This window comes from Mytilus edulis, chromosome 2, assembly GCF_963676685.1.
Source record: "Mytilus edulis chromosome 2, xbMytEdul2.2, whole genome shotgun sequence".
Lineage (NCBI taxonomy): Eukaryota > Metazoa > Mollusca > Bivalvia > Mytilida > Mytilidae > Mytilus > Mytilus edulis.
Window position 1 is genome coordinate 27,106,203 of NC_092345.1, and position 26,362 is coordinate 27,132,564.

Genomic DNA, 26,362 nt, shown 5'->3' on the forward strand with positions numbered 1-26,362 from the left:
CAAGAATATAACATAAAATTATTTCTTTTTCCCGGATAATTCTAAATCATTTCCACCCAAAAATAACATCTATAAAGTTTTGTATTGTCCACCAAAGACATTTCCCTAACAAATTCATGGAAAAATGTTAAAATCTACACCCACATGCTCCAATATAAGTATGACTTTTACTCAAGAACTTATAGAAACATCTACATATCTACCATGTTATTAATTTCGGGCATACTTAAATAATGGTTTAATATTTAAAAAAAAATAAAGATGTTAAGCCTACAATAATTCACCATTCGAATCGGATTCTTTAGTACTCATTAATCATAATTTAATCATTATTGATAAATTTGTTACATGAAAGGTTTTTATTTCTATAACAGGCAACCCACTGGTATTCATACCTTTGGATCTAAATAGCCTTGACTAGAAAGGAGGAACTATTTACCATTCGAGCACTCGTTAATTCATTCCCGATTATGGGGTTCGTTTTGCTCAATCTTTATGCGTCACTGTTTTGTATACTGTCATTTTTGCCTTTTCTTTTCCACTGATTTGTGCTGTTAATATAATATTATGAACTCCCCTTTGTATGGTCGTATTTTTGCAGCTGTTAAGATACTTATGTAAAATATCGAGAATGGCAGAAAGCTATGACGTGATTCTTTCCTAATACTCAAGTAGAGTTGAATAAGGCCTATTATAAATGTATCGATGGCTTATAAGAATTTTGTTCAAATTGACCGGTTTACTGTCGGTTTTAAACATAATTCTTACAGTTTTTAGCTCACCTGGCCCAAAGGGCCAAGTGAGCTTTTCCCATCACTTTGCATCGTCTGTGTCGTTAACTTTTACAAAAATCTTCTCCTCTGAAACTACTGGGCCAAATTAAACTAAACTTGGTCACAATCATTATTGGGGTATTTAGTTTAAAAAATGTGTCCGGTGACCTGGCCAACCAACCAAGATTGCCACCATGGCTAAAAATAAAACATTGGGGTAAAATGCAGTTTTTAGCTTATAACTCAAAACCAAAGCATTTAGAGCAAATCTGACAGGTGTTAAATTGTTAACAGGTCAAGATATATCTGCCCTGAAAATTTCAGATGAATCGGACAACTCGTTGTTGGGTTTCTGTCCCTAAATTTGTAATTTTAAGGATATTTTACTGTTTTTTGGTTATTATCTTGAATAATATTATAGATAGAGATAAACTGTAGACAGCAATAATGTTCAGCAAAGTAAGATGTACAAATAAAAGTCAACATGACCGAAATGGTTGGTTGACCCTTTTAACAGTTATTGCCCTTTATAGTCAATTTTTAACCATTTTTCGTAAATCTTAGTAATCTTTTACAAAAATCTTCTCCTCTGAAACCACTGGGCCAAATTCATCCAAACTTGGCCACAATTATCTTTGGGGTATCTAGTTTCAAAAAGTGTCCGGTGACCCAGCCATCTAACCAAGATGGCCGCCACGGCTAAAAATAGATTATAGGGGTAAAATGCAGTTTTGGCTTATAACTCAAAAACCAAAGCATTTAGAGCAAATCTGACAAAGGATAAAATTGTTTATCAGGTAAATCTATCTGCTCTGAAATTTGCAGATGAATCGGACAACCCTTTGTTGGGTTGCTGTCCCTGAATTGGTAATTTTAAGGAAATTTTGCTGTTTTTGGTTATTATCTTGAATATTATTATATATAGATAAAGATAAACTGTAAACAGCAATAATGTTCAGCATAGTAGGATTTACAAATAAGTCAACATGAACGAAATGGTCAATCGACCCTCTTAGGAGTTATTGTCCTGAATAGTCAATTTTTAACAACTTTCATAAAATTTGAAAATATTTACTAACATTTTCTACTGAAACTACTAGGCCAAGTTCATTATAGATAGAGATAATTGTAAGCAGCAAAAATGTTCAGTAAAGTAAGATGTACAAACACATCACCATCACCAAAACACATTTTTGTCATGAATCCATCTGCTTCCTTTGTTTAATATTCACATAGACCAAGGTGAGCGACACAGGCTCTTTAGAGCCTCTAGTTTGTATTATATGCCTTAACCAATGAAGATAAAATATACATGTTAAAATCTAAAAAAAAGAGGGTTTTAACACATAATGAATGAAAATAACATTTCATAATTGTCGTTCGTCCCATGCGGTTTTTTTTAGAGGGGGACATTCACGTGCAAATGATCGCATTGAATCTAACTTAATTTTTTGAAAGACAGAAATGCCTAAATGAATATTATCAGTAGGAGCTAAGTGACCAAACTAAACTAAAAATATAGCCGAATTCCTCTAAGGTCTATTTTACCTGAGGAATTTTGAACCTTATTTTAAAAGAATAATCTCATATAATTTATCAAGTGAGCAATTGTAGAATAGCTTATTATCTTTTGTAAAGATGCCAAAATGATTAAAGATTATGTAAAATTTTCAGTTACACAATTGTTGTGTTAATCTGTCTTAATTTTTGATTTTCATTTTTTATAATGGTGTCTCTTGGTCGTTATGTTTTTTTGTGACATGATGTTGTCAGTTTGTTTCGATTTATGAGTTGGATGGCCATTTGATATATTTTCGCCTTTCTTTAAATGTTACTTGCAATGTTTTTCCTTAATTTGCATCTACACAATATTGGAGCAAAACAGATGGAATAAGATGTTTGCCCAGATAATAAACGCATGACAACTGATATCTAAAAAAATGCTTCAAAGGATTATATAAGCAATGTCTTGGATGACTTCAAATCAGCGATGATCTATTACCTTTATAAGAATTATGTCTTATTGAAATGCAATTCATTTAAATCACTCTTACACCTACATGTCTTATCGAATTGCGTAGCAGTTCAAATCAAAGATTTATATAAAAATATTTTTTTTAATCATAAAGTAAAATTATAAAATCTATAAATTTATATTTTAAGATAATGCCCTTGGACAGAAAAGTATGTGCAATGCTGGTAACATTTAAACTCTGTTTAGTTATAAAATTATGTAATGATGAACTTTATATTTGGTAACAGCTCTGTAAAATTTATATGAGGTTTTGGATTTTTTTAAATCTTTGGCATCGATACCCATTGAACTACATTAGTTGTCGAAATGCATATCTAATTTGTTCAGGAAAACTGATACCATTAATGTTATTATTAACAATTCACTGTCTATCTGTCCCGAACAGCATCATCAGCCCTTTTGCAAGCTCTTATTCAGTATTCGCACACAAAAAAGAATGTTGTTTAATCACAACAGATTCCTGGCTTATAATGCATAATTAAGAACGATTAAAGACTCATCAGTGGTATTTTTCCTTTAATATTAAACAGTTTGCAAGCTAAAATCAAAATACAATTGAAAAGCGTTAGATACCGAAATTTTGGAATAGTTGTGCAAATTAAGACTATGCAATCTATGCTTATGGTAGAGAAACCTTAGTGTTTCAAATTATCTAAAAGTACAATGTATATATAAAATAAATTTATAGACACAGACGATATAAATGATAGTTAGTGTCAACACAAAAGTGCGATCTAATTGGCTGGTGATACCATCGTAAACGCAACATCCATCAGCAATGCCATGGACCAAGTAGTGGTAAAAATATATAACAGATACCTGACTAACTAAATCATCTTCCTGCAATGTTCTGATAATTTGTCCATGTTCAGCTATACCATTGTGACCTTTCGTTTTTTTTTTAAAGTTCTTCGTAAGTTGTATTAGGGTTAAGATTGTTCAGAAATGTGGCTTCTAGCATCAAGGCAAAGACTCGATATGTTTAAAACGTGTACAGTTAAAGTTAAATGTTCTATATTTATGACACAAGTACCATGTTTATGACACAAATTCACTTCCATTGGTTTTGATTAATTATTTGAGTTACACAATCCTTCGCACTATAAGATCAACATATCAATTTAGTCATAAAAATCGATTGGCTGTAAATTTCTCAAAGCTTTTGCGAGTGATTGATATTGATCTAATCAATCTATGTTAGTATAACATTATATTTCAGTGGTTTTATTACTACAAAGTGTCGCTTTTCTGCTTTTTGTACAATGGTTACCAATTAATATATCAACCACTATTGATACATTAAAAGTATATGTGCATCATTCAATTTGTTCAAATAAATATCTGCAAGATGAAAAGGAATTGTTGTTTCAAAATTAAATGTAATCAAAGAGATAATGTGTTAATTCCATCAGTTTCTGGTTTGTAGCTTGATTGTTTCTTTCTAATCTACGATCTTCGACTAAATTTAATATTTACTGCAAACCAAAATGTTCAAATTTAGAGAAAAATATTCTGAATAATAAAGAAAATTATGTCTCCGATTGTTTCTTTTTTTCAAGACAATCATACTTCATTTTTCGCCACTTGGACATGTAGAAAGTCAATGGGAACTGAATTGCTAACAAATGTTTGAAGGACTGCAACATTTTATTTAAAAATTGGATATAACTTTAAGGAAATATGTAAGCTCGAGTGACTTAACAAAGTAATTTAAAATCATTTGCAGTGGCCTACTCCTAACTGCAGTCCAGAATCTTCAACGTTTGATGTATTAAAGAAACTAAAAAAATGAAACATATTTTGGGTAATATACAAAAACTTGACAATTTCGATTAGTCAATCTCTTATTGACAACTGACGTGATTATAAAAAAGTACGGGAGAATAAAAATGGAATAGTCTCAACTCTTATTCGAAAAGGGAAAGATAGATTCGTATTATTTAAGGTTTGTCAAGCAGTTTAATTCTCAATCAAATTCATCGTAAATCACTAGATGTGAGGCAAGATAGGAGGCAGGCATAACTGTAGATTCATTTATTTTCGTGGGTATCAATTTTCGTGGATTGAGAATAATCTGCATGCTCGTGGATATTTGATTCGTGGTTTTGTACATCTTTCCATACAAAGCCTATAGAAAATTTGTAATTCGATGAACATTTGAATTCGTAGTTCACATGTTCCAACGAGTTTACCAAAATGTATTAAACGAATAAAAATGAATCCACAGCATACCATTTTTTGTAATTCGATAAGATATTTCACATCATTATAATATTTAAACTAGAATTAAACTGATAACATCTTCTAGCAGAACAAGAAGTTGAAGAATCTAGTTATATAATAAAAATAAAAGACTAATATATTTTTTTTACAATTTGGGAATGCAGTAAAATAACAACAGCACAAAATTCGAGAAACATTCAAAACGGAAAGTCCCTAATTGAATGGAAAAATCAGAAGCTTAAAAAAATCAAAGTGTATGTGTCGATTGTACCTTGGATCGCCACGAAAGAAGATACTGTTGGATCCCTAACATTGTCTACGGAAAAAAAATGTTCCAAATAAAATGAAAATATACGCGCTCGTTAGAAAACAGACGCCAAATCATATTCTATGCATTAGGAGAGTGTGTTGTGTCATGAATATGAATGAAATATTTGCAATTAGATAATTGCAAACAATAATATATCATCAAACGCTTTATAGATTTTATTAAATTTGACCAATGACATTTCCTGACTGATTATTTTTGTTTTGTTTTAATGAGCTTTCCGATGTTTGTGGAAACGAACTATTCTGATTATATATTTTACCTTTCATACTTATTCATGTATTATCTATGTTTTGTCAACACCTTCACCTGTGTTAATATATCGACTATTGCATAACCAACGGGTGCCTCACAGGGACAAGGATCTGACTACTCCGTAATACAATAGCTCACTCAGGGTTATGGTAGGGTTTAAACACTTTAGTTTGGTATAAAGTGTTTTGCGCACTTTGTGTTGTCTTTTCGGTGTTTTATGTTTTATTATTTCTATGTTTTTCTTTATTTCACTTTGACTTTGGTGCCTTTTGCAGTGCAGCAGTTTTATTTACTACGATAGCAGTAGAATAAATAAATAGGTTAAATATCAAGTTTGTTTGCATTAAAAACCTTTACACACTCAGAAATGTGTGTCATCTTTATTTGTATACTACAATTTAGCATAGTGTTCGACCTGATTAATGTCTTTTTAAATAAATATAAAGAATCTAATTTTAACCAGAATTCGTTTGAACTAAATTTTATTTTGTAATTTTTTGTGACAAATCTTTGATGTTACCGACAATCAGTTGTAATTATGTGATGAGCATTTTATTTTGTCAATACAAGCATAAAACGTTGTACGTTTGTTCATTCGTCTGTTTAAAATAAGTCTATTGGTCATTAACTGACATGTAATTGTTGTAAAATCTGTTTATTTTCATGATTTATGAAAAGTAAAAAAAGATAGTTGTATAATTGTTTTTCACATCGTGTATCCCTACTTTTCGTAGCATCCGATGTTTCTATAAACAAATTCAATTTCAGTTGATTATATTCTCAAAAGAGATAAACTGCTTGATGAACTAAATTTCAAAATACTATAATAAAAACAAAACCTTTGTATACAGCTGTATTTACTTTACATAAAAACAAATATAATGATGAAGTTATGAATTAATTTAAAATTAAATGTTATGAAATCTAGGGACAATAACTGGTTAAATGTTAAAAAATAAAACAAAAGAATCCCTAATGGTGTACATTCGGGATCAGAGTTTAAAAAGACAGATATATCGTTTGATAGCAGACCTTTGAAAAGATGGACAAACAGACCATTGAGGATAATGACTCCATCTGTAGCCATGTGCTTTTCAAAATTTTCCAAGTGCAGTAATATAAAAACAGCAAAAATGATAAATAATAGGAAATTGCCATGTTTTGCCATTTTATTCTTATGCCAAACCTTTATTCCAAGCAATATTATTTATTGAAAAAAACCAGAGATTTTGTAGTTAAAAAAGCGCATCTTAGACGGTTCATTGTGTTTGTTTAACCAATACTAGTATCGAAATTTATAAACTTGTTTGAAGGAAATCAGTGCTATCACGTGTAGCAAAGCATGTGATATTCCTCTATCTATCAAGCCCCAAATTGTCAAATATGAGTATAAAAGGGGGAAAGACTGTTGATTTTCTATAAGATTTCCATATGTTTAGCATTGACGCAATAAAAGGGTACATTAATAAAACAAAATCCAGCTTTGCCTTATGACTAATGCTTTTAAATTTAGTTCTTGGTACGTAGATTTATCTTATGTTTGAAAGGTTTGTTAACACACATAATAATATATAAATTTTAAATCGTTGGTATCAGATGAAGGTATTTATAGAAACAAGAGTTAATGCACAGAATTTATTCAGAACAAGACTTGTACTATCCTTTTTTTTTTTTTTTTTTTTAAATTGATGACTTTTTACAACGAATACCAAACATTCAACGTTGCGATGAACTAGATGTCGATAAGTTCATGCAGTCATGATTGTCTATGTTACTTGTAAAGTTGACGTCTTTTAATCAAGATCTGCAGATATTTTTTATTTGTAAAACTTTTTTTCAATAATTAAAAGCTATTATATTTATCGAATATATTTCTCACTTCGACCATACTTCTTGTCTTTAGTGCACATATAACTGGAGTCCCAATGAGACCTTATGAGAAGATGCAATGTATGTGTCAATTTTTATAGCAAGTCATTTCACCAGTATACAAAGATCAAATAAAGTAAATCTTTGGTTCTCATTTTGTTTGGCCCTGTACCAAGTCAAATAAATGGCCATTGTTACATTATAGTTCGTTTCTGTCTGTGTTCCTGGTACCTTTGATAACTATTTACATTTCAGTGTTGTGTTTATGTTGTGTCGTAGTTTTTATATTTGATACGTTTCCCTTAGTTTTAGTGTGTAGCCCGGATTTGTTTTTTCTCTATCGATTTATGAATTTTGAACAGCGGTATAATACTGTTGCCTTTATTTTATGTTGTTTCCTATGCTGATATGCATACAACTATTCAAGTTAAGAATTATTCCAAATAGACGGTTTTTCTACATTTTTATGTATAGCAACCCTGATCTTAAAGATGTTTTATTTAATGTATAGCGGCTAAAAAAAAACCATGTTGTAGTGCGCACAGTGACCTATAATTGTGAATGTCTGTGTCATTTAGTCTCTTGCAGAAAGTTTGGCAATCATACCACATCTTCTTTTTATTTTGTATTATATTGTACGTTTAATTTTGGTAGATACCTACGTAAGCATTTTTTCCAGTGTCCTAAATCTAATAGATGGTTCCTACCAGGTTTGAAACAAATGATGAAACGTTGTACAGAACCAGGTAAATATATATGGAATGCATATATTTACCTATATCATATGAATATATCATGTCAGTAACTGCTAGTAGTCATATGATAATTCATTTATCATTGTCACATTGTTTAGTTTCTTCTTTCTTCCGTCACTCATTCTTACATTAGACTCGTATTTCCCCTGAAAATGAGTTTAACTTCGTGTATTACCGTGTGTTTGTGTATTCTACATTGGCTAGAGGTACATAACGAGAGGAGGCTCTCTCTGGGTTTTTTTTCTCGCTGTCTTAAAGAACCATTGGTGGCCTTCGATTGTTTCTCTACTTTTTGGTAAGGTTGTTCTGTCTTTGACACATTCCCCATTTCCATTCTTAATTTGATATTAAAAATCATTTAAACATCAAATCCATTTATAATTCGTAAATATAGCTCAACATGCAGACTTTTAATACGTTCAGGTATTTCACATCCAATTTTTTATGGTAATATTCTTTATAAAGCACAAAGGTGTCAGTATTCACCTCAGAAACTTACAAAACCTTTGAATAGACTTATTAAGAAGGGATATAATTACGATACTGTTGTCAAGTCATTAAAGATTGCATATTTTGGCGTTAATATTGAGTCATTGATAAGGTCGTTGCATCTAAAAACAGTTGTTGGCATGACACGGGTTATGTTCTTCTCATATATGTTATGATGGTATAATACTAAACCCCTAACGGGAAGGATTGTGCCTGATGTTCATATGATGAAATCATAATCTTTCAGTCAGTTTAGTTGAAGTCTGGAGCTGGCATGTCAGTTAACTGCTAGTAGTCTGTTGTTATTTATGTATTATTGTCATTTTGTTTATTTTCTTTGGTTACATCTTCTGACATCAGACTCGGATTTCTCTTGAACTGAATTTTAATGTGCGTATTGTTATGCGTTTACTTTACTACATTGGTTAGAGGTATAGGGGGAGGGTTGAGATCTCACAAACATGTTTAACCCCGCCGCATTTTTGCGCCTGTCCCAAGTCAGGAGCCTCTGGCCTTTGTTAGTCTTGTATTATTTTAATTTTAGTTTCTTGTGTACAATTTGGAAATTAGTATGGCGTTCATTATCACTGGACTAGTATATATTTGTTTAGGGGCCAGCTGAAGGACGCCTCCGGGTGCGGGAATTTCTCGCTACATTGAAGACCTGTTGCTGACCCTCTGCTGTTGTTTTTTATTTGGGCGGGTTGTTGTCTCTTTGACACATTCCCCATTTCCATTCTCAATTTTATTTCATTTCTACGAATATTTTAATTGTAATTAAATTAAATTTTTCTTGCAGTTCTGATAAACAAGGATATTGAGAAACGTACATACTGTGGCAGTGTTATCGTTCATGACTGTTCGGTAAAATACTATTTTCTGCACTCACTATACCTTTCTGAGAACACGCTGCCATTGTAGACGAGAATTAAATGTTCTACGCGATGATAAATGTACTGCTATAAAAATGTATGTGATACTTAGTGCAGGAATTTTGCCCCCTTCCAATACTTGCACAAACAATTCAATTTCATGACAGTTTTCTTCCTTCTACTGACTATCTTTCGAACGAGATTCCAAAACATATTAGAAACTCTTCCTCAAATATTTTTTAGTAGTCTTTAAATATAACTAAAATTGTCACTAATATACCAGGATCAGAACTCAGAGCAGAGGTCTGAATGAACATTTATAGATAGATTGAAACTTCTGAACACTTTTTAAAATAAATTGTTGTATATTCATATTTATACTGCACTCGTTCTATTTAAGCAGTCAAAATGCGTGACTGTATATTTCTATGTCATATACAGTCACTGATCCGATATCAATTTTCCTCATGAATATTTAAATAGAAGTCACCGAATCTATATTTAATTATTCATACGACCTCTTCAACCTATTCTTGTTTTCAATGTATAGAACGAAGCCAACTTTATTTCTTTTACAATTTTGGGAAAAACATATTTCACTTCTTAAATGTTTTTGTTTGAAACCTCTAAATCTTTATGTTGTATTGTTAATGTTGATGTTTTAGTCCATTACTCAAACAATTTTTTTTAACATCGGTTGCGGGTTTCAACAGGTAATGTACGTTTTATCGTGTTGTATATTTCTCCGCCTGATATGAGGCCTTTTTCAAATAAATTCCCCAATATTTAAATCAAATAAAAACATCAACACATTACACAGCTGTTGGAAATGTTATTTTTTCTAGATTTCAGTATAAACACACAATAATAGTGCATTGACTTGACATATCAACGATATAAGGATGAGGCTTAGAAACGGAAAAATGCAAGGCTGCTGAGCTTTTTCCCCGTTTCGGCCCGAATCCTTATATCGTACCAATGCACTATTATTGTCTATTTATATTACGTGTTTGTAAGGGAGCACGTTAGTGCAGTAGTAAGAACGTATTATAATTCAGTAAAAAAAAAACTTGCTTTTCGGCGTCATTCACCTGTTATTATATCACATAGGAGAGGAATTTATAAAAGCGACAATCACTTGCTTTCAACCTAATAAAACTGTCATAGGGTAATGTTAATGTTAATATTTTTACAATAAAATATTGTTAACATTAACAGATGGAAGGTAACACACAGATATAATCACGAAACTACAAATTATACAAACAGATATCGCAGATCAAATTTATTCGTTCATTGTGTAATCATACGTTTTTTGATTGAGTTAAGTCTGCCAATTGATATTTTATCGTATGTTTTTCTATGTTGTGATGTTATGCTATTGTTTCGGAAAAAGGGAGAAGGTTTGGATCCATTAAAACGTTTAATCCCGCTGCAAATGTTTGCACCTGTCCTAAGTCAGGAATCTGATGTACAGTAGTTGTCGTTTGTTTATGTAATATATACGTGTTTCTCGTTTCTCGTTTTGTTTATATAGATTAGACCGTTGGTTTTCCCGTTTGAATGGTTTTATACTAGTAATTTTGGGGCCCTTTATAGCTTGTTGTTCGGTGTGAGCCAAGGCTCCGTGTTGAAGGCCGTACTTTAACATATAATGGTTTACTTTTTTAAATTGTTATTTGGATGGAGAGTTGTCTCATTGGCACTCACACCACATCTGCCTTTATCTATATTTGTCAATTTTGTCTGGATGATAAAAGTATGAAAAATTACTGCATTTTGTATAGACAGGTACACATGAGGAACGGGATGAAACAGTATGAATCATTTAAGTTCATGTTTAACGCGGGTGGAACAAAGGGAGGTGAAATATCCTAAGGGACTTTCATTTTTTTTTTTAACATAAATGGTTTATTTCGTGATTGTAATATATATTCAACGCGTTAACTTTGTGCAAAATTGTATAATAATGGCATATCATAGAAGTTGTAGTTCACTCTTCAAAACAAAAAAGTCGAACTCTTGATGTATAAATGCTATCAATTGGACTGACATCATTTGACTGAATACACATAATAATTACGTCACATGGTTGAAGTGTAAATTATTCTATTTGAAAAGATTTTGTACAATCACTTACCAACAAGCTACAATGCAGCCACTACTGTCCCACATTCAGTGAGGTTTGGCAACTTCCAATATGTGTAATTACCCAAGCAAGTTGTTATAGTTGAAGTCAAGAGTTTGAAGTTCAGTTGTTATCGTTGGTTTCATGTATGTCATGTTGTTTTTTCCCTAAATTGTTTTGTTATAAAAAATCCGTAAGTTTTTTCATTTGAGTGGTTTAATATTCATGTCGGGGCTTTTCAAAGCCAACAATACGGTTTGGGTGTTTTTCATTATTGACGGTCATACTATAGCTAAATTTTGCTCACATCCATTTTATTTTGGCTTTGTTTGATAGTAATCTCATTGGCAATCATACCACAATCACAATTATTTGGATATTGAGGTCAATTTCTACTGGTCCCTTTGTTTGTATTAGATGAACAAAGCATTCAAACATATCAAAGTACACGCTACAGAATAAATCAAAATAGATTTTTTTAGAAGTTTGTTGGGTATGGAGCACTTTAATGGTTTTACGTTTCCAAAGAATGCTGATTTCAAAGAGTGTACAGTAACGAACCAAATGTGAATATGGATCAAATAAAAAAGAGATAAAATTACAATTTAATCCTGTCGTAAAAGTCAAGTACCGCATCGATTTTAATGTCTAAACATGCTAGTTCTTTACATTAAATTGATATTCAACTTAGTTATCCTTAGGCTTATAGTACTCACAAATTGCAGACTTGATTATAATAAAATGGTTCAACAAGGACAGATGTTTAAAGTTGATAAAGGGAAATTCATCATCATATCTTGGTCTAAAATAAATGATGGAGGGTTTGTATTTTTAAGTAGTCACTTTTGGTTCTTTGAAAATAGCATATATATCTGCTAAAGATAGAGAAAAGAATGATAACCCAAGTTTTACAAGACTATGTATAGATAATTAACATTACATAGCTTTTATCAGTTCCTTGTGTTCTTTAATATAATTATATTAATAGTTATCAAAGGTACCAGGATTATAATTCAATACGCAAGAAGCGCGCAGTGACGATCAGATCAAATAAAGGCAAGAGTAGTATACCGCTGTTCAAAGAAGGTATAAAGCCAAACAAGTACAAAGTTAAAGAGCATTGAAGACCCAAATTTCAAAAAAGTTGTGCCAAATACGGCTGGGTAATCACGTATAAACTGAATGATCTTAGCATAAGCAGGGTAGTGAAATATGAAATAGGAGCAAATTATGTAACCCCAGTAAAAAACTAGAATTTGGCCATATTTTACTATTTTACCGATGGTTCTATCGTAGCCTTCTTTCTCTGCATTTTTACAATTACTAAAAAGAACAAAAAACAAAATCCACTTCTTTTGTTACAATGTTAATTCTGTTTAAAAAAAAGCTTAACTCCAAAATACAAGTCTAAAGAACGTCACCCATTATGATGCATGCTCTGACAAAAAACATATTTAGGAATAACATATTTTTCCAGTATGAAGAATACAAAAACTCACAATTAAATTACAATTTACACGTCAACGCGTCTGCTGAATTTAAAAAATGTATTACACATGAACACTTTCATATACATACAAATATATTCTGCACACAACATAATACCAAAATTAATCTTCTCTTTTAAATCATATGAATAATAAGAACACTTAGAAATTAAGGGCAACTGACTTGCTAGTCCTTGCTATTATGACAAATCAAATTCAGATGAGGAACATCCAACAAAGTTAAATGTTGACTTACTTACTATGAAGATCTAAATTGGTGTCTTTGTCCAATGCCGTATTTCCTCGTCTCTCGATGGGCTTCTAGTGTAACGTGAACGCTGCCATTTTGTTTATTTACGTCTGTGACGTCATTTTCATGGGAGGTACCTCAAGTACAAATAAACAAACTCAAAAGGTTATTCACCGGTGAATAATAGGGTTATTCACAACTGGTTGAAATTTTTAGGGTTATTCGTCCTTCCTTGCAAATGAATGAAAAACAACTGAATTATTCCATGTCACGTGATTACGTTTCACCCAATAGAATTGTTTAAAATATATGTACGGTATAATAATAGGTAAAACACGACGTCGTTACTCCCGCGTTATTTTCAAAATCTTCCAATAGCGTAGCTGCATTTAAAATTCCGCGAAATATAATGACGATTGCGGTCCAATAGTTCAAAGCTTGTAATTTGCAAAATAGTGAAAATATCGTGTACTTATTTAATATAGAAAATGATAAATGAAGTATAATAATAGCTACTGCTTCTTTTTGTAAATGCAAATAGATTGAAACATGTGAACACTTTTTATTGCTTTTTCTTCATTGACAATTTCTTAGTTAATTCATATTGAGACACATCAGCCAAATATACTTAACTTATTGTAAGGTATTCCTTTGATATCCGGCATTGAAAATACCACAATCAATTTTTGTTCGATATCGAGATTACTTTCTACTATCAAGCAGACTGTCCAAACATTTTCGTTTCATTGGATTACACGCTGCAGAATAAATTAAAATGAAAAATTTAGAACTTTGTTTGAGTGGAAGCACTTTTATGGTTAAATATGTCAAAGATATGATGAGTTCAAAGTGTGTAACCTAATGTGTTTAATGATTAAATGAATAAATAAACTCAGCATAGTTACCAGGACTAAATTTTTTACATACGCCAGACGCGCGTTTCGTCTACAAAAGACTCATCAGTGACGCTCGAATCCAAAACAGTTTAAAAGGCCAAATAAGAGATAAAGTTACAATTTAATCATGTCGACAAAGAAAGTCAAGTAACGCATCGATTGTTATTACATTCTATTGAACTTCCACTTACTCTCTTAAGGTATACAGTATACTCCTGTAAAGATTGCAGACTTGATTATAATGACATGGTTCCACGAGGAAAGATTTTTAGAGTTGATAAAGGGAATTTTATCACCACATCTTGGTCTCCTGATAGCGGGTTTGTATTAAAGTTGTACCTAAATAAGATATACATTAGCAAATTTACCTGACCATATCGGGAAAAAGGTATTTAGTCGGATCTAAACATGTACTTGTGATTTGTTTTTAAACCGGTTTTGAATAAACCAAGAAATGTCGAAATGTTCAGGACTTAATTAAATCCGTATTTCGGTAAGATGATGCAAGCATACGATTTTTATTGCGTCTTACACTTTGAGAAGCGAATAATCTTTAACTACTTTATTCAAAAATTGTGTAAAAACGTTAATTTTGAGCTATGAAAGTCAAGTGGCTCGAGCATTTTTCTGAGGAATTTTTAAAAAATTGCAAAAGAAATATTTTTACAGTTGGTTAGCTTTCGTTAGTCTTCACTATCTATAGATTAACATTTATAATTTAGAATTATCATTGAAGATGGAGAACGATTGCACAGTTAATTAATTATATTGATGTGCCATTTGTATGCAAGAGTGACATTCCGTTGTATGATGTGCCAATTCGAAAAAATTATGCGAGTATTGTCTCCCCTTAACAGGTTCAATTTTTTATAATTAAGTTTAGGTTTCTGATATAATTTTGAATAATTACAAAATGTATCAATTCAATATATTTCAGTTTTTGTTATTGGTGTATCAAAAACATTGATGTACGAATATAATTTCATAAATTTGAAACGTTTAACATGATTACATACCAATATAAAGAACTGTTCGTCATTTTTGAAGAAGACTATGAATGAAAACGAATTATTTATTTTCCCTTGATGACAGATTGATTGGGAAATTAACCAGAGTTATCTAATGGTTATCACAGAGAGGGACTAGCGAGCAATTTATAATTGTAGCTTATTCAACGTTAAAACAATTTTCCACTATAATCGAATGTTACTATATACAAATATAAGGACTTTGTTAGCTAAATCTACAAATTTTATTAGATATTATGATTTTTTATTGCAATAGATTAATATGCTATACAATACATATGTTTCAGTTAGGAAAAGAAGGATAACTCTAGTTTTTCATGACAATACGTACAATAATAAATAAGTCAAGGCTTTCTTCAGTTCCTTATGTTCTCTAATATATGTTACATGTATGAACTGTATGACCTAAGCGTAATAAGAGGTTTGAAATATTATCAAATAATGTAACCCTTGTCAAAACTTGGAATAGAAATTGGTTAAGTTTTACTTTGTTACCGATGTAAAAAGTTAAAAACAGGATATAACCAATGAAAATACGTCAGAAAGCTTGAAATAAAAAAAAACATTAAATGAGAAAAGTTTGGAAGGTCTTTTTAAAGCACTGAAAGTGTAAACTCAGTATGGATCAAATTCACTAAATGGTCTCAAATTTACGCACAAATGTATTTCAGGGGCAGATAACCGTCGCTTTAGCAGTACTTTTCACATTGTAAAACAATTTTCTCTATAAGATCATGTTTTCTTTTTTCAGGGTAAATGGTTCATCTATCAGTGTGCATACAATACTAGTCCTCCAAACACATATAAGGACTATTTCACACATGCTAGTAACTGGTAAATTGTGTGTCAATCTCAAAACTGATGACTAGTTTATAAAAGTTTCATATAAAAATGAATCCTGTCTTTGTTATAACTTAAATACAATAGAGCAATGTTAAGGAAAACGCTCTGAATATTTAGTTACGACCTTTCCTTATTATTCATTGATAGTACTGAATAAAAGTAATGTTGGCAGACCTATTTGGGATAAAAAGAATGCAAATGTTTACTACGCAGTTGAATTTGTAAAATTCAATATGATCAGATTTGTTTAAAAGAATATCTGTAAAAAAAATAGATTTTATATTCATTGAATTCTAACATGATGCATAATGAAAATGTATAGTATTGTAGTTGTTTGAACTAACAAAATATATACATTTTGCGTCTGACAGCAATATAAACATGATAAAAGCAGCAGCAAGACAATTATATTGTTGAAAAAAAACCTTGAACATTGCAAAAAGATGCATTCAAAAGTTAAACAAACCTTTAAACAGACTTTTCCAGAAGAGATACATTTTTCTGGTCTTCAATATAATACCAGAAAAATGTATCCATTCAAGAAAAGTCTGTAAAATTGTGGAGGATTACGTTTTTTTTTAAATGATACATTACATTTCTCCTGAATAATTTCAAAAGTCTATTCAGGAGAAATGTATTGTTTCATCAAAAAACTAACGCCTCCTCAATTTTATTGTCGAAAGCGATGATTCCACGAGGGAGACCTACAGTTCAAATTAGAAAACAAATTAGAAATATTTTAAGTATTAATTTAGCTGCTAACATAATTAAAGACAAATGTTTTATGATAAATATTATCTATCTTGTTGATTATCAATTTTAAGATGTTGATAGTAACTTTATGCATAATTGTACAAAATATGACTGCGCTGAAAAAACAAATTCTTTACTTTTGCAAAGGGTTTCGTCAGCAATAGGGAGGCTCCCACAGGGTACCCCCTTAGGTCGCAGGTCGTTTTTGACCCTGTGGGAGCCTCAATAGGCCTTTGAGAGATCTATGATACAGACGTTATGAAATAGAACACATGAACACAATGTATGCACTTCTAATTGTAAGGTTTGTTTATTCCAACTACACACCAAGTGAAAAATTGTATGAAATTTACATGATAATGAAAGAAGCACATGGTATGGGCTTCAGAGTCGTTGATGGATTTTCATGTTCATCCATTAAGACTTGAAATTCTACTCGGTCATTTGCATCGCATATTTTGAGATTGGATAGTTCTTCGGATAATAAACTATGATTAGATTACAACATACTCTTACTATATGGTTATTAAAAGAGAACTATATTAAAGCTAAAAAATACTTGTACCTGCACATGCATATTACCAAATCATATATTTAATTTGCAAAAGCCGTTAAAAATTTTGAGAGAAAAAACATGCCATTATGAGGATCTAATATAATACAACAAGATGACCATATTTAAAATAATGGTACATAATTTGCTTTTAATTAATTGTTTATGGCTTATAATTAGCTGATCTTATCTGTCAGTAGCTACCAGCACTCTCAGATCTGTACTTTTTTCTGTATATATAGTTACCCTGCCACGTCTAGACTGATGTTTGTGAAATGTTTTTCTGGTTTGTATCGATGAGCTGAGTTAATTCCTAACATCCGATATTGGTTATTTTTGTTAAATGTTGTACTTTTACAGCACTGTTTCAATCAGTTAAAAACAAGTAGAAGGGAGCACGTTCATACATGTTTAACCCCGCAATATTCTATTAGTGACTGTCTCATGTAAGGAGCCTGTAGTTCAGTATTTTTCGTTGGTTTATGTTTGTAATACTTTTGTATGCCTTAACTAGTGGCATTATGTTTTTAGGTGTGCGTCCGTTCGTATTTCACGCTTCAGATTCAATGTTTTGGTCAAGGTAGATTTTGATGAAGTTGAAGTCCAATCAATTTGCAAATTAGTTCATATGTTCCCTGTAATATTATCATTCTTATATCAATGCCAAATAAGAGTTGTGACCCATATTGCACGGTCCACTGAACATAGAAAATGATTGTGCGATTGAGGCATCCGTTTTACTGTGGACACATTCTTGTTTGAAAATTCTTTTGTTTCAAATTAGGCTGTTATATATAAAAAATAATTAATGATGAGATGTGATATGATGGACAATGACCACTCTCCACAAAAGACCAAATAACACAGAAATTAACAACTATAGGTCACTGTGCGGCCTTCAACAATGAGTTTCTTCACGGAACTATATCACATTTGTAATATCAGAGCCTTTATTAGCCGACACTATGTGGTATTGGTTGTTTTCATTGTTGAGGCCGAACGGTTGCCTATGATTGGTTACATCTACTTCACTCAAACTTTGGTGGATAGTTGTCTAATTGACAAACATACCACTTCACCTAAGTTTACTTCGAAGTTGAAAATCAACACAAAGGCTACATCGGGCTTAAATGATATAAGATTTCAGAGATAATTTCTAAGCCCATAAAGGAAAAAGTTACTTCAACCGATTATATCACATTTATCTATCTAGCTCGACAGTAAATTTCGGAACAAACGAAACAATTGTAACAAAACACTGAACTCCTAGAGACATTCAAAATGAGAATTCCACTAAAATTGACAAAACCAAACGCTATTAATCAACCGAAAAAGAGAAACACATCGAAAGGTAAATTGCGTTGTCTATGATAACCAATATTCAATTATTTCATTATATTATGTTTAGATAAATGTGAATGTCACTCAGTTCTACTAAAGCTTTTTAATTGTCTTGGTATCCGTTCCCGCTTTCGCTTTGTTAAGAGATAAAAAAATAAAAAAAAGTTCCCTCGGTATTCGATATTTATATTATAAACACATTCAAGAGATTGGATTAGCTGTATACTACTGTTGATTCTATTTGCAATTATAAAATACGAAACATGGAAATGAACAGAAAAAGCGACAAGTCAGCTAGTACAAAAAACAGAAACTGGGCAGTTAAAGAGACGTCAAAATTGTTCCGATTCCAGGATAAACAATATTAATGTGTAAAGAAAAATAATTTTTACTTGGTCTTTTTCGTGTTGTTTTTGTTTTTTTGTTTTGTTTTTGCTTTCCTGTAACTTCATGGTGTGATATCAACTGTACATTATAACTTTCCCTGAAATGCTCACAATAGAGAAATTTAAAGTATAATAATCAAATTACCGAACTTCAAAGGAAATTCAAAACGAAAAGTCCTTTCCATATAGCAAAATCAAAAGCTCAAACACATCAAACGAATGGAAAACAACTGTCAAAATCCTAACTTGCAATAGACATTTCCTTATACTAGCTAGCTACAGGTAAGCATTAATTTTCACTTGTATGAACACATTAATAAGTCTTTTATATATTAAAGCAAATCAGTGTCCATTCCATAAACGCTCACTCGACTCACGGGTCTGGTCAATAATTGACGTTTCCATATTTCTGTCGATTAAGAATTTGATATTATTAAAGTTAATTATTTGGTTGTCTGTTTTGAATACTGTTAATTCAGTCATGACTGCTTTTTTATTATTGCGAAAAGTACGACAGAGTTATAGTCGCAATAATTCATACTCACAATTTGATTTTTTTTTATATTCATCTGATCATGAATTCTCAATATCGCAAGAATTAAAATTGCATTTTAGTTTAAAATGACAAAATCGCAATTATAAATGCACGCAATAATTTCTGAGTTTTACAGTATATTCACAACCCACCATTACTCGGCACGATTGAAAAGCTTATCACACACAATTGCCATTTGACGTGACTATGTACTTATGTATCCCGTCATACTTTGACGACAAACTTATTTTGTATCTTCCTGTGTGACGTCGAAAGCGCGATTCTACTCCAGACTGAGTACTTTTAAAAAAACAATCAATCCTTTATGGATGGATTTTACATACTAAATATAATCGTATAATAAAAAAGCGAAATAATGATGTTAAATTTGATGTATGCCTTCTTGTGCTTCTCTGTTACATTTGCTTGTTTGATAGTGATTACGATAATATACATGTAACACAATGCTGACTGCTGTACCCCTATTTTTGACATATTTAGCTCACCTCGCCCATAGGGCCAAGTAAGCTTTTCTCATCACTTGGCGTCCGTCGTCCATTAACTTTTAGAAGAAAAAAAATCTCCTCTGAAACTACTGGGGCAAATGAAACCAAACTTGGCCTAAATCATCCTCAGGGTATATAGTTTACAAATGTATATGATGAGTCCGCAAATTAACCAAGATTGCTGCTATGGCTAGAAATAGAACATAGGTGTAAAATGCAGTTTTTGGCTTATAGCTCTGAAACTAAAGCATTAAGAGCAAATCTGATATCGGGTAACAATCTTCATCAGTTAAAGATATATCTGCCCTGAAATTTTCAGACGCATCAGACAACCCGTTGTTGGGTTGCTGCTCCTAAATTGTTAATTTTAAGGAAATTTTACACTTTTTGGTTATTATCCTGAATATTTAAATAGATAAAATGTAAACAACAAGATTGTTCAGCAAGGTAAGATCTACAAATAAGTCAACATGACCAAAATGGTTTATTGATCCCATTAAGAGTTATTACCTTTTAAAGTCAAGCTTATTTGAGGTGGCGGTGGATTTGCAAATGAGTGTTTTGCAAATTAAAAGTGTCCAATGTTCCATCGTTGCCAATTTTGCCCCTTATAGCCCCTTCTCCTTTGATGCAATTGTCATAGAATTGAGAGGTTTAGCTAGCTATAAAACCAGATTCAATCCACGATTTTCTACATAAGAAAGTGTCTTTTCCAAGTCGGGAATAAGACAGTTGTTATCCATTCGTTTGATTAGTTTGTGCTTTTGGTTTTGCCATTTGATCAGGGACTTTTCTTTATGAATTTCCTCGGAGTTTAGTATTTTTGTGATTTTACTTTTTTGGTAGTTAGGTTGTCGTAGGGCAACTTTTAATTTGTCTTTTTGTGTTAACTCCATTTTTTCTTGGTATACTATAAGTTCTTAGTAACTTGTAAATTAAGTAAAGTAATTAGTTTAATTAAAAAAAAATGCAAAGTATTTAATTTCAATTCAAATTCAATCCTATGAAAAGTGAGCGCACATTGTGTCCGAATGACCACTATCTAGAGTATATTTTATCCACGAGACCCTCTGTGTCTGTTCCTGAACCGGTTCCTCATACAGACTCGGTCGACTTGACACTGACAACGTCCTCGGACTTTTCTTTCACAGATTCCTGCACATCCTGCACACGTTGGTCTTAAAACTCTTCTCAGAGTCTTCCAAACATTACCTTCAGCTAAGGGCGGGTGAGACGACAAAAGTTGCTGCAACAGAAGAGAATATTAGTTAAGGTGTAATACCACCAAATAATAGTACGTCACATCTGGTTGTATATAAAAATATGTCGAAAAAAATATTCCCTTGAATTTGACAGTTGTAGGTAATTTATCCTACATTTTTAGCTCACCTGGCCGTAAGGCCAAGTGAGCTTTTCTAATCACTTGGCGTCCGGCGTCTGTCGTCGTCGTCGTCGTCCGTCGTCGTCGTCCTGCGTTAACTTTTACAAAAATCTTCTCCTCTGAAACTACTGGGCCAAATTTAACCAAACTTGGCCACAATCATCATTGGGGTATCTAGTTTAAAAAATGTGTCCGGTGACCCAGCCAACCAACCAAGATGGCCGCCATGGCTAAAAATAGAACATAGGGGTAAAATGCAGTTTTTGGCTTATAACTCAAAAACCAAAGCATTTAGAGCAAATCTGACTGGGTAATATTGTTCATCAGGTCAAGATCCATCTGCCCTGCAATTTTCAGATGAATCGGACATTTCGTTGTTGGGTTGCTGCCCCTGAAATGGTAATTTTAAGGAAATTTTGCTGTTTTTGGTTATTATCTTGAATATTATTATAGATAGAGATAAACTGTAAACAGCAATAATGTTCAGCAAAGTAAGATCTACAAATAAGTTAACATGACCATAATGGTCAGTTGACCACTTTAGGAGTTATTGCCCTTTATAGTCAATTTTTAACCATTTTTCGTAAATCTTAGTAATCTTTTACAAAAATCTTCTCCTCTGAAACTACTTGGCCAAATTTAACCAAACTTGGCCATAATCATCATTGGGGTATCTAGTTTTAAAAATGTGTCCAGTGACCCGGCCAACCAACCATGGCCGCCATGGCTAAAAATAGAACATGGGGGTAAAATGCAGTTTTTGGCTTATAACTCAAAAACCAAAGCATTAAGAGCAAATCTGACAGGAAGTAAAATTGTAGATCAGGTCACGATCTATCTGCCCTGGAATATTCAGATGAATCGGATAATCGGTTGTTAGGTTGCTGCCCCTGAATTGGTAATTTTGAGGAATTTTTGCTGTTTTTTTGTTATTATCTTGAATATTATTATAGATAGAGATAAACTGTAAACAGAAATAATGTACAGCAAAGTAAGAACTAAAAATAAGTCACTATGACCAAAATAGTCAATTGACCCCCTAAGGAGTTATTGCCCTTCATAGTCAATTTTTAACAATTTTCTTAAAATTTGAAGATTTTCAATAACATTTTCCACAGAAAGTACTGTTATAGATAGAGATAATTGTAAGCAGCAAGAATGTTTAGTAAAGTAAGATCTACAAACAAATCACCATCACCAAAACACAATTTTGTCATGAATCCATCTGTGTCCATTGTTTAATATTCACATGGACCAAGGTGAGCGACACAGGCTCTTTAGAGCCTCTAGTTTTAATTGGGGTTTCTATAGAATATTTTGTATACATGAGGTTACATGGTTACTAAAGCTTGAACACAGGTTAAATAAGGGGAGAAATTTGATTGGTAAACTTCAAGTGATGGTTTTCGTATATGCAATAAAATGTTATGTGAATTTTTGCTATAGTACTGGACAGGATGAAACTTTACTCATGCTAAGTATTTCTTAATTATTTAACAAAGATAAATTCTGCACAATTTTTTGAAAAGTGCAAATTTAACAAAGACTAATGGGGGAAATCAATGGTGGTATTACACCTTAATAAAAGTTTTAACATATAATTATAATACGTGTTCTTTATCTACCGACCCCCGCCCCCTAAATATCAGATAGAGATCCTTAAGCAGGGAAACGAAGAGGATGGTATTAACTCCTTTAAGTGGTCTTTTATAGCTTCAGCAATATTTATTGTTGTATTTGTTATCTCTGTACCGATGTAATGCATTGGCTTTATGAGAATAAAGATATATAAAGCAATCGCCTTCCACTTATTAGTGAGAATTTCACTTTAAGATTGATAATTGCTTTTTACACTATATATAATATACTATCAAATTAAAGTTCCATTTTTTTTTATTTTCCTCCTAAATTTTGCTACAGAACACAAATACTGATACGAAACCCGTTTCAGCAGCACTTTACAACTTTAGGCAATACAATAATACTTATATACTTCCAAAACTGAACTGCTAATTATTCCGTTAATATAAGATTTCAACTGCATTCTGGGAAAAGTATATGCAACTTGAAATGTGAGTTAACACATATGCTTTACGCATTGTATCTTCAAGAGCTGTTTTAAGCGAATTTAATTATAAATCAATTCCAAAATTAGAATTTGATTCTATATGTTATTTAAATTAGGATCTACTAACGATTTCAATCGCTTGTGTAACACAGCTCTTAACTAGGATCGTGATTAAATATTGGACATAGCACAGGTTTCTGACACAGAATGAATGTTGTCTAAGAATTACAAAATTTGAAATTGGACATTCACCAATTATGGTCCAATATTCAATGTCTAAATACATGGTTAGATTCAGCATATCAAAGAACAAAAACGAAAACAAACAGTTAAACTGTGGGCACATTGGATCTCAATGTGGACCAATTTTAAAACGGACCAAATGCACGCTAAAATTTACCATATCAAAGGACACTGTACTTTAAATTTTTGATTGAAATCAAACATGATAGTTTAATTTTGAACCCGAATTGAACTACATGTAGCGTAGAAATTGGGCCAAAAATAAACAAAATATGAACACAGGTTTAGATTTAGCATGTAAACAACCTTGAAATCAATTTCTGTTTCTATACATGTCTTGTCGTGCAACTTAAACAACCAGTATATAAAACAGACTACCATCAAATACAGATATTACCACCTGAAAAGGGAGTACTTCAAAGGGAAAAAAATATTAAAAAGGATAGTACCTTTAATTTGTGATCTTAAGTCTTTATTTTAAATTTTGGGAAAATTAACAGTATGAAGAGAAAAGAGACAAAAAATTGTTTTATTCTTATTTTTTAAGTAGTCTTAATCTTTATTGTTATTATTTAAACTTTTAATCAAGCGGTATCTGGAATTAATGCGTCCAAGAATTATAGATTATCGTTGATTATCTCAACGAGATTGATTTTCTCGCTTGAGCTGGGACAGCGAAAGTGAGAAAAGCAATCGAGTTGAGATGACCAATGATAATCTGTTTATCGCTATTTTACCTATGACGACGTTGTCAATTTCAATGTCAATTTCGTTAGCAACGCCACGTGGCCTCCTTAGTTTCTAGTGATATTTTTTCTATACCAAGCGAGAAGCATGATATGAAAATTATCACAAAAAAATATCAAAGGAAAAATACACAAAATAGCGATAACAACAGATATTTGAATGAAGTGCAAATAATAAGGTTAACTTAAGATTGTATACTTACTATTGATATGAAGGTCAATACGAAGAAAGCTAACTTGAGATGTAAAAAATTCATGGTGTATTTCTGAAATGTTAAGAAAAAAAGTTTCAAGATATCTGTATTGCAATGATGCTTCACACTTTATATTGATTTTCAGGAAATGAAAGAATACTTAATGAAATTTATCTGGCCGAGGAAATAAATTTCACAACGTTTGAAAAGAAGTATGTCGATCTTGTCGTAAAATTCCTTTATTATTTGTGTATTGATCGATTTCGTTGGATGATATATATTGTACGAAAAGCATGTTTGAAGTTTACGCAAATAACAGAAACCCAACTACACAAAACCAATGAAAATTAATAATAAAACGATATTGTCAATCGTATCACATATCATATCCTTATTTTCATATATAAAATGTTAACCGGTTCAATCTCTGTGGTACCGATTGTGGTATCGTGAAAATCGTACATTATTTAAATTGAAGTATATTACATGTACGTTATTGATTATGCAATTATACACAGTTTTCATTAAAAGACACGTATCAGTTTTCCAAATATTGTATATTAAACAAGAAAATAGAAAAGTATCGAACATCCCAAGTTGTTATAATGTACAATACATTCTTACCTCAGAAATGTTTCTATCCAAATGAAATAATAAAAACTGTAATTTCAACAGCTCTATAGTTACATTTATAAGATATGAACCGAAGTGGCCACTTAAACACCAATTTTCCAAAGATGCTATTTTTAGCCGAATATACTTTCAAGAAATACTGTTTTCTGTACATTATGTAACAGTACTTGTTGCCACCGATTTAGGTTTTCTTATATCTGACCAATCAGGAGTTGATTCTTTCTTCCGTCTCTTAACTAAACAAATTCTGATAACTTGCCAAAGTGTAGTTTATATCATGCTTTTAAAAAACTAATAATAAAAAGAATAGGTCACGGGGCTTATTTGCAAGCTACAGGTTGTGCAAAATTGACAGATTTTGTATAGATTATGCATGGAAAACCCAATTTTCTGTCATAAAACGCAAACTACACCATAGAATTTTGAGATAATATTTGAGAAAATAGCTCTAATAAATGTAGTATGCTTTCAGATAAGAAAAAGAAAAAAATGGGGTCACGGGACTCATTTTCTGTCTACATAATAAAATATGTAAATTCCTTACAATTCAATTGTTAAATTTATTATCTGAATTATTTGCCCTTACATATGAGTTGCCTACCCTTCTTTGGCAAAGTTGGGAAAAAAATGAATTGAATAAAAGTATTCTGTTGTATGTAAAATACAACCATAAGTATGGTAAACCATGTCATTTTTTTTATTGAAACGAAAATTCAAACACATGAATAACCTTCTACTCTCAAAAATTTGCACATGTTATTAAAGATCTAGACCAATCGTTTACGGGTATTT

General features: G+C 31.6%; 1 long non-coding RNA gene across 1 annotated transcript; it reads right to left on the bottom strand.

The window, feature by feature from the left end:
* Window positions 1–21,240: 21,240 nt before the first annotated feature.
* LOC139511863 (uncharacterized) lies at window positions 21,241–25,692 on the bottom strand. The gene is made up of 3 exons (XR_011662104.1): window positions 25,562–25,692; window positions 24,947–25,009; window positions 21,241–21,551 (listed from the first exon to the last, which is right to left on the bottom strand). It is a non-coding gene; the product is annotated as an uncharacterized lncRNA (long non-coding RNA).
* Window positions 25,693–26,362: the final 670 nt, after the last annotated feature.